The 10103-nt window shown below is 39.1% G+C and overlaps 1 long non-coding RNA gene across 1 annotated transcript; it reads left to right on the forward strand.

Annotated features, from left to right (window-relative positions):
• Nucleotides 1-5389: 5389 nt before the first annotated feature.
• On the forward strand, nucleotides 5390-7909 carry LOC147915195 (uncharacterized). Its single transcript, XR_015554392.1, has 2 exons — nucleotides 5390-5519; nucleotides 7718-7909. It is a non-coding gene; the product is annotated as an uncharacterized LOC147915195 (long non-coding RNA).
• The last annotated feature ends 2194 nt before the right edge of the window (nucleotides 7910-10103 follow it).

The raw sequence follows: 10103 nt of genomic DNA on the forward strand, positions 1-10103 counted from the left end.
TAATTATAGCCATTCTGACGGGCGTGAGGTGATATCTCATTGTAGTTTTGATTTGCATTTCCCTGATAGTTAGTGATTTTGAACATCTTTTCATGTGTCTGTTGGCCATCTGTATATCTTCTTTGGAGAAATGTCTGTTCAGGTCTTTTGCCCATTTTTTAATTGGGTTGGTAGTTTTTTTGTTGTTGAGATGCATGAGTTCTTTATATATTTTGGAGATTAAGCCCTTATCAGATGTATGGTTTGCAAATATCTTCTCCCAATTGTTAGGTTGTCTTTTCGTTTTGTTGATAGTTTCCTTTGCTGTGCAGAAGCTTTTTAGTTTGATGTAGTCCCATTTGTTTATTTTTTCTATTGTTTCTCTTGCCTGGTCAGATGTGGTGTTTGAAAAGATGTTGCTAAGACTGATGTCGAAGAGCGTACTGCCTATGTTTTCTTCTAGAACTTTCACAGTTTCAGGTGTTACATTCAAGTCTTTAATCCATTTGGAGTTAATTTTTGTGTATGGTGTAAGGTAAGAGTCTACTTTCATTTTTTTGCATATGGCTATCCAGTTTTCCCAACACCATTTGTTGAAGAGACTTTCTTTTCCCCATTGTATGTTCTTGGCTCCTTTGTCAAAGATTAGCTGTCCATAGATGTGTGGGTTTATTTCTGGGCTTTCGATTCTATTCCATTGATCTGTGTGTCTGTTTTTGTGCCAGTACCATGCTGTTTTGGCTACTATAGCTTTGTAGTATATTTTGAAATCAGGGAGTGTGATACCTCCAGCTTTGTTCTTTTTTCTCAGGATTCCTTTAGCTATTCGGGGTCTTTTGTTGTTCCATATAAATTTTAGGATTCTTTGTTCTATTTCTGTGAAAAATGTTGTTGGAACTTTGATAGGGATTGCATTGAATCTATAGATGGCTTTAGGAAGTATGGACATCTTAACTATGTTAATTCTTCCAATCCAAGAGCACGGAATATCTTTCCATTTCTTTGTGTCTTCTTCAATTTCTTTCAGAAATGTTTTATAGTTTTCGTGTACAGATCTTTCACCTCTTTGGTTAAGTTTATTCCTAGGTATTTTATTCTTTTGTTGCAATTGTAAATGGGATGGTATTCTGAATTTCTCTTTCTGCTACTTCGTTGTTAGTGTACAGAAATGCAACTGATTTTTGTATGTTGATTTTGTATCCTGCAACTTTCCCATATTCGTTTATTACTTCTAAAAGTTTTCTGGTGGATTCTTTAGGGTTTTCTATATATAAAATCATGTCATCTGCAAATAGTGACAGTTTCACTTCTTCCTTTCCAATTTGGATCCCTTTTATTTCTTTCTCTTGCCTGATTGCTCTGGCTAGGACTTCCAATACTATGTTAAATAGGAGTGGTGACAGTGGGCATCCTTGTCTGGTTCCTGTTCTTAGAGGGATAGCTTTCAGTTTTTCACCATTGAGGATGATATTAGCTGTGGGTTTCTCATATATGGTCTTTATTATGTTGAGGTACTTTCCTTCTATACCCATTTTATTCAGAGTTTTTATCATAAATGGATGCTGTATCTTGTCAAATGCTTTCTCTGCGTCTATTGAGATGATCATGTGATTTTTGTTCTTCATTTTATTAATGTGGTGTATTACGTTGATTGATTTGCGAATGTTAAACCATCCCTGCATACCTGGAATAAATCCCACTTGATCATGGTGTATAATCTTTTAACGTATTGTTGTATGCGATTTGCTAGTATTTTGTTGAGGATTTTCGCATCGATGTTCATCAGTGATATTGGCCTGTAATTTTCTTTTTGTGTTGTCCTTGTCTGGTTTTGGTATCAGGGTAATGTCAGCTTCGTAGAATGAGTTAGGGAGCTTCCCCCCCTCCTCAATTTTTTGGAAGAGTTTGAGAAGGATAGGTATTAACTCTTCTTTGAATGTTTGGTAGAATTCACCAGGGAAGCCGTCTGGTCCTGGACTTTTATTTTTGGGGAGGTTTTTGATTACTGTTTCGATCTCCTTACTGGTGATTGGTCTATTCAAATTCTCTACTTCTTCTTGATCCAGTTTTGGAAGGTTGTATGATTCTAAGAATTTATCCATTTCTTCCAGATTGTCGAATTGGTTGGCATATAGTTTTTCATAGTATTCTCTTATAATCTTTTGTATTTCTGAGGTGTCTGTTGTAACCACTCCTCTTTCATTTCTGATTTTACTTATTTGTGCCTTCTCTTTTTTTCTTGGTGAGTCTAGCTAAAGGTTTGTCTATTTTGTTGATCTTTTCAAAGAACCAGCTCTTGGTTTTATTAATTTTTTCTATTGTTTTTTGGNCTCTATTTCATTTATTTCTGCTCTGATTTTTATGATTTCCCTTCTTCTACTGATTTTGGGCTTTGTTTGTTCTTCTTTTTCCAGTTCCTTTAGGTGCATTGTTAGATTGTTTATTTGAGATTTTTCTTGTTTGTTGAGATAGGCCTGTATTGCTATAAACTTCCCTCTTAGAACCGCTTTTGCTGTATCCCATAAATTCTGGCATGTCGTATTTTCATTTTCATTTGTCTCCAGGTAGTTTTGATTTCTTCTTTGATTTCTTCATTAACCCAGTCGTTGTTCAGTAGCATTTTGTTTAATCTCCATGTATTTGTGGCTTTTCTGATTTTCTTCCTATAGTTGATTTCTAGTTTCATACCTTTGTGGTCCGAAAAGATGCTTGGTATTATTTCAATCTTCTTAAATTTATGGAGACTTGTTTTGTGGCCTAATATGTGATCAATCCTGGAGAACGTTCCATGTGCATTTGAAAAGAACGTGTATTCTTCGGTTTTTGGATGGAATGCTCTGTATATATCTACTAGGTCCATCTGTTCTAGTGTGTCGTTTAAGGCCAATGTTTCCTTATTGATCTTCTGTTTGGATGATCTATCCGTTGGTGTAAGTGGAGTGTTAAAGTCCCCTACTATTATTGTGTTACTGTCTATTTCTGTTTTTATGTCTGTTAATAATTGCTTTATATATTTAGGTGCACCTACATTGGGTGCGTAGATATTTACAAGTGTTATATCCTCTTGTTGGATTGTTCCCTTGATCATTATGTAATGCCCTTTCTTTGCCCCTTTTTACAGTTTTTGTTTTAAAGTCTATTTTGTCTGATATGAGTACTGCTACCCCAGCTTTCTTTTCATTGCCATTTGCGTGGAGTATCTTTTTCCATCCCTTCACTTTCAGTTTGTGAGTGTCTTCAGGTCTGAAGTGTGTCTCTTGTATGCAGCATATATATGGGTCTTGTTTTTTTATCCAGTCAGCCACCCTATGCCTTTTAATTGGAGCATTTAGTCCATTGACGTTTAAAGTAGCTATTGATAAGTATGTACTTACTGCCATTTTTTAACTTTTTTTTTTTTTTTCCTCAGTGTTTTAGTAGTCCTTCTCTGTTCCTTACTTCTTCTATACAGAATTGATGGTCACTTTAGTTCGACCTCTGTCTGGAAGCTGTACTCTTTATCTACCCTCCTCCCTCCTTTTATGATTTTGATATCATATCCAACCTCTTTTTTGTGCATTTGTATCCATTACGTTCTAATCGTGGAAATAGATAATTTTTCCTATTTGTGGTCTTCTCTTTTCCCCTTAAATCAGTCCCTTTAACATTTCTTGTAACACTGGTTTCTTGGTGACAAACTCCTTTAATTTTTGCTTATCTGGGAAAATTTTGATCTCTCCTTCCATTTTGAACGATAACCTTGCTGGGTAGAGTATTCTTGGCTGTAAGTTTTTTCCTTTTAGCACTTTAAATATATCATGCCATTCTCTTCTAGCCTGTAAGGTTTCTGCTGAGAAGTCAGCTGATAGCCTTATGGGGTTTCCTTTGTATGTAACTTGACATTCTCTTGCGGCTTTTAGGATTCTCTCTTTATCTTTAATTCTGGACATTTTGATTATGATGTGTCTTGGTGTGGGCCTCTTTGGGTTTATCTTGTTTGGGGCTCTCTGTGCCTCCTGTACCTGGATGTCTGTTTCCTTCCTTAGGTTAGGGAAGTTTTCATCTATTATTTCTTGAAATAGATTCTCTGCCCCCTTGTCTCGCTCTTCTCCTTCCGGGACACCTATTACACGGATGTTAGTGCGCTTGATGTTGTCCCAGAGGTCCCTTAGACTGTCCTCACTCTTTTTAATTCTTTTCTCTTTTACCTGTTCACCTTGGGTAATTTCTTCTAGTCTTTCTTCCAGCTCACAGATCTGTTCTTCTGTATCCTCTACTCTGCTTTTGAGTCCCTCTAATGAGTTTTTCATTTCCAGTATTGTATTCTTCATTTCTGATTGGTTCTTTTTTATATCTTCCATTTCTTTGTTGACATTCTGAGTCCATCTATTCTTCTCCCCAGATCAGTGAGCATCCTTAACACTCTTAGTTTGAACTCTCTGTCGGGTAGGTTGCTCATTTCTGTTTCACTAAGTTCCTTTTCTGGGGTTTTGTCCTGTTCCCTTACTTGGAATGTATTCTTTTGCCTCTTCATTTTGCCTCTTTCCCTGTGCTTGTGTCTCACGTATTAGGTAGGTCAGCCACGCCTCCTGCTCTTGGATAGGTGACCTTATGTAAGTGATGGCTTAGGAGGCTTCCAGTGTGCTTCCCTCAGTTCTCAATGTTCCAGGGGTGACCCCTATGTGGGCTACGTGTATCCTTCTGCTGTGGCCTGTTTGCTCTCCCTGTAGGCGCCCAGTGCGGCTGAGTTATGCTCCTGGCCAGCTGTTGTAATGCTCAGCTGCTTGTAGTTGTTGTGGGCCCTTCAGTCTCTTTATCAGCTGTGGGGAGCCCCAGCACAGTTGGCTGCAAGTTCTAATACCACATTTGTGTTGCAGTATTTCTTTTAAGTGAGTAGGCCCCCACCGTGGCAGGTTGTTAGGCTCAGGGCCTTACAATTGCTGTAAGCCTCTAGCCTATTAGGTCTCTTGTCAGCTCTCTGAGGATTGCAGCTGGGTGGGGCTGGCCTCAGGCACAGGAGCACCCAATTGTTTCAGGTTTTGGAAGGTGGAGCAAACCTCCTATGTGGGTCTTTGAGAAGTACAAGTCTTCTGTGGCTGAGAAGCCCTGCCGCCCACAGGTCCACACACACAGTCAACACAGTCCTGCCCGTGTGAGCGCCCGACCTCCCAAGTGGACCCAGTCTCTCCACGGCGGGAGCCCCACACACTCTGCCACCACCCCACCCTCTCCACCCGCTCCTTGTGCACACCCTGCCCCGCTCAAGTCAGCTCAGTTGCCAGACTGCAGAGAATCCAGTCACCAATCTATGCAGGCCCACACGTTGCCTGAGGGCTTGTTGTTGGGTGGGGCTAGTCTCTAGGGTGGGCTGCCTGCCCTGGCTGAGCTGGATTAAATCGGTGCTCTAGCGGGTGGAGCAGACCCTGGGCTAGCAGGTCTCAGGGAGAACTCCAATGGCGTCTGTGTCAGCACGCTCACCAGGCCACAACAATGGCCGCCGCCAATGTCCCAGTCCCTGGAGAGGTCTCACCCCTCACCGAGATGCACTCAGGGCCTATTAGGTGAGTCTCTTGTCACCGAAGCACTGTGCACCTTTCTTTCTGGTGATTTTAGGATGCTTTCTGGAACGGGTGAGTTTGTGCGCGGGCCCTTTAAGAGCCAGTTTTAGTTTCTTTGTGAACCGGGTTTTCTGGGGGTGCTACCCAATGCTTTAGTAGCAGGCAAAGTCAGATATTATGCTGCTGGTCTCAATTGTGCTGGGTCCACAAAATGCCCACAGCGGGGGCGCTCCCCGGCTCAGGGCCCCGCGCCTCCAGGGAGGGTGCGTACCTGTGAGCTGCTCCCGGCGGCCGTGAAGCTGGCGGCTTGTGAAGGCGGCGTTTTTCCTCTCCAGACGGGAGTCTCTGCCTCTTCTACCCCAGTTAGGATTGTCCGTTGTTGCAGGAGGTCCTCTTATCCAGTTTTCAGTTCTGTCTCAGGGGTAATTTTTCCACGAGTAGTTGTAAATTGGCTGTGTCCACGGGAGGAGGTGAGTTCAGAGTCTGCCTACGCCGCCATCTTGACTCCGCCCCCCCTACTGAATGTTTTAAGTGGATCTTCCTTGTCTTCATAATTAGGGTGCAAGCTCCTCGAGGCCTTTTATGTTTACACACTTACACAGACTTGACCTTCTGCTCTTATTTCTCATCCATGCTGCAAATTGATGATAAAGCTTGTGTTCAAAGTTGTCTGATTGTAGGCAATGATGACACATTTCACTGTGTAACACACTTTTCCAATTGCTTTTATATAATATACTATTAAGCACATATCATAAGAAAAAATTGGGATTATTTTATTTCATAACCATAATTTATATCTTATTCCAATTCACGTGATCTAAATTATTAGATGTCATCTACTAATGTTAAAAGAGGAGCTATAGAAAAATTGATTGAGGAGTAAACTATGACCTAGACATGTACATGTGGGGTAACTAAAAACTAGAAAGAATGAAATTGTAATAAACTAGAGATTGTATTCAAAGGACATATAGGGCCTCAAGTGTTTTAAAAATATATGGTTAATTTGTGGAGGACAATAGAGGCAGACATGGTGTTACAGAAACAGCACAAAATGTTTCAGTCAGAAGATGGCTAGCTGTATCTCTTGGGAAAAACACTTGAAGTCTGAATTTCAGCTTCCCAATCTTCAAAGTGATAAAACTGTAATATCTACTTCAAGTACGTGTGTACTTGCAGAGATATAGGTAAATATATAGTACTTGAGATGATATAGGTAAAACTTTTGTGTAAATTGTAATATAAGATAGACACTTTTTTGGTCAAAGCCCCTTTTCTTCTTGGCAGAGTCCATGGATTCTATCACTTGTTTCCTCCTCTCTTTGCATAAAAGACAAGTGCTGCATTTCCTATTTCTCTTGACAGTCATTTCTTCGTGAGGAGGTTTTTACTGTTGTACTTGGTGCCCTCCACTCCCCTTTCCACTTACTCTTTGCTCCAGAATCTACTGTGCAGGCTTTTTTCTTCCACAATAGCTATTAACAATTAAGTGGACAAGAACTGAGGGATAAAGCCTTTGTTATGCTGATTTATTAACAAAGGAAACTTTTATTTTAGCAAGAGCAAAAGGCACCACTACTATTGATCACTGTCCAGAGAAAGCTTGGAAATATTTTAATTATAGTGAACTTCTATTGCTCTAGTGTTCACTTTAATGAGACTTGACTTTCTAGTCTTATCTTTACTGAAATATTTTCGCATTTTCTCCACTCACTTTTTCCTTTCCCAGACTAAATAAAGATTCACTTCTATGGGCATTTTTTTGGTGGCAGGGCACAGTGAGTGATTAAAAAATGATGTGTAAAGCAGTCCTACTTTAGAAGGTTATAATTTGTCTCCCTAACATAATTGCAGATATATGAAAAACAGACAACCTTAAGAGAGAAGCTTAGAAATGAAATTTTAGAAAGATAGGTGAGAGACTGAAGCTTTAAGATAGTGATAACTTGTAATGGGCTGAAAATATATTGGGAGGATTGGCCACAAACCAGTTCATTTTGAGTGTTAAGAGAAGCATCATTTCTAGGAGCAAGAGCCAATGCAGACCAGGTTAGATGTGATAACCAACAAAAAGGAAAGCAGATGTGGCTACAGTTCAGGTATCTTGCTCCATGCCAGGAACAGGGAAACAATATTACAGTGGGTACTATAGGAGTTATACTTTCAGGTAATAACATGATTTTTTATTTTATCTCTAGCCCCTTTATGATGTGAATCAGGAAGAAAGGCATGCAATAAAAAGATACGAGTTGAAGGAAGCATAGACGCAGAAGCCATTGCTGGAAGCCATCCTGCATCATCTCCTAGGATCACTGAATTTTGAGACAGAAATTCTGATGTTTTTAACTCTCTCAGTGGGTCAAATACAATTAAATCTATACCCCTAAATATTTATATTTGTATAATTCTTTATAGTTCACAAAATGTTTTTGTATGCCCTTAAATTAGTGAGTGCCTACCATGTTCAATGCCCCACATTGTGAGCAAAACACATCCCCCACCCTGAGAAAGCTTAAATCCTGAGGAGGTCTGGGGCATGGAAACAACTGACTACAATATTTTGGAGGCTCAAAGACAGCATCAACAGAGGATATGAAAATAATTACAGTAGGGACTATAGTTGGCGTCTATTATTTTGTCTCTCCTATATCCTTTTCTTTTGGAAATTGCCCCTTTCTCTCACCATATGATTCTGGTAAGACTGTCATTCAAAGGGCTCTGCTTCCCCTCGCCCTACAGATGTGATCACATGAATGAAGGTGGCAAATCAGAATGCCCTATCCTTCTAACCATTATGATTGGTCACCATGATCAGTGAAGGGCCAATCAAATCCAAGTAGGGTCACTTAGAGTCCCTGTTGAGGTAATTATTCAGATGTTTGGAGAGAAATCTTCTCTGTCTTTCTGAGGGCAAAGTCTATGTAAGTCTGAAGCTGCTGGTGGCTATCTATTCTTAACACGCAGAGAGAAACTTCTGGAATACATAGCCAATCCAAAAGAAAAGGAGCCAAGAAGTGAAGAGAGAACATTTTGAGCAGCTGGATCTAGCAATGCCAAAGCAAGTCAACTGCTGACATTTTTACTTAATAAGCCAATATATTTCATATTTGCTTGGATGTGTTTGAGTTGTGTTTCTGTCATTTATACCCAGAACTCCAAATAAAACAGAGACTTGATTCTTTTGAAACAAGTCCTAATTTTATCTATCTATCTATCTATCTATCTATCTATCTATCTATCTATCTATCATCTTAAGGACTTCTCTGTACATTCCAGTTGGAATAAATGTGTTTATTAGTTCAGTAGGTATTCCTTGAGTGTCTTTCGAGCTCTGAAGAGGCACTGGTGGTTCTGTACTTTTCTCCCTTTCCTTTTACTATTCATCTTAAGAGCTATGAAATACTGGGACTATTAAATTGATTGAATATCCCCATGATCATAGTATGAATGTCATCAGAAGGTTTTGTGCTCTTTCAGAAAGGAATTCTTTTGTCTTACATTGTGGGTACTCAAGATATCACTGGCATTTATAAAAGTATATTTGGAAGGATTAATATTTTGTCTGTGATTTCAAATGGGTAAACAGAGAACTGTCATAAAAGAAACAGCAGAAATACACTTCCAAGCTAGTGTAGTTACACTTATAGGAGTGTAGTGACTGGTCCAGTTCCAACAATTATTGAACAGCCTTTAAAGTCAGAGACATTTGTGAACTTGCTTTGACCCAGATAAAGGGGAGAAAAAGACACTATTCTTTCTTTCTTCCTTTTGATTTCATATCTTCTCATCCATCTGTGTCTGATTATATATTACATTATAAAGCAAGTCTTCATATTCATGGCAGGATCATGTGCGAATTTGGCTTTCCATATGTTAATTTTCTAGATAACTGAAAATTACCCGCTTAAGTGACAAAATTGTTCTATAACATTAAACTATTTGAAAGGGATTATAAAAATGCGTTATATATTTCCATGTTTTCTTAAGCAAAGTATAGTAATAAAAATATAGCTACCATTTAACAAATGGATTCCGTGTGGTGGTCCCTATGTGAGCCATTTACATTCAACATTTCATTTAGATCTACTCCTGTGATGGAAGAGATACAATTCTCATTTAAGAGAGGAGTAAATTGAGGATCAGAATGGTTAAATAGCTCAGCCAAGATCATGAAACCACAAGAAGGTAGAGCTGAGATTTGAATTCAGATCTGTCTGACTCCACAGCTGCTATTCTTAGCACAGTGTCATCATTAAGAACATAAAATGTGTGCTTTGCAAAGATTAAATGACGCTCTCTCTGGCTTCAAATACTCTAAACTATTCGTCCTGTTGCAAATGGCCTCACACTGCTCTTTCTTTTGAATTATGTCTGCTTTTTACAATTTTCTCTATATTTTCTCCCTTATTGTCAGAATGCTAACTACATCTCTTTGCTGTTGTAAGTAGGCCTGGCTGTAGCAAAATGTGTCCTCCATTTCAGTTGATTGCTTCTTAGCTGCTTTAAATCTAAGTAAGTTTTCTTGGATAAGTGATCTCAGGTTCTTTGTGTAGCCATGCAGAGGCAATAATGATGATAAAGATA

Source organism: Ceratotherium simum, chromosome 15 (assembly GCF_057802395.1).
Source record: "Ceratotherium simum simum isolate JZ-2026a chromosome 15, ASM5780239v1, whole genome shotgun sequence".
Lineage (NCBI taxonomy): Eukaryota > Metazoa > Chordata > Mammalia > Perissodactyla > Rhinocerotidae > Ceratotherium > Ceratotherium simum.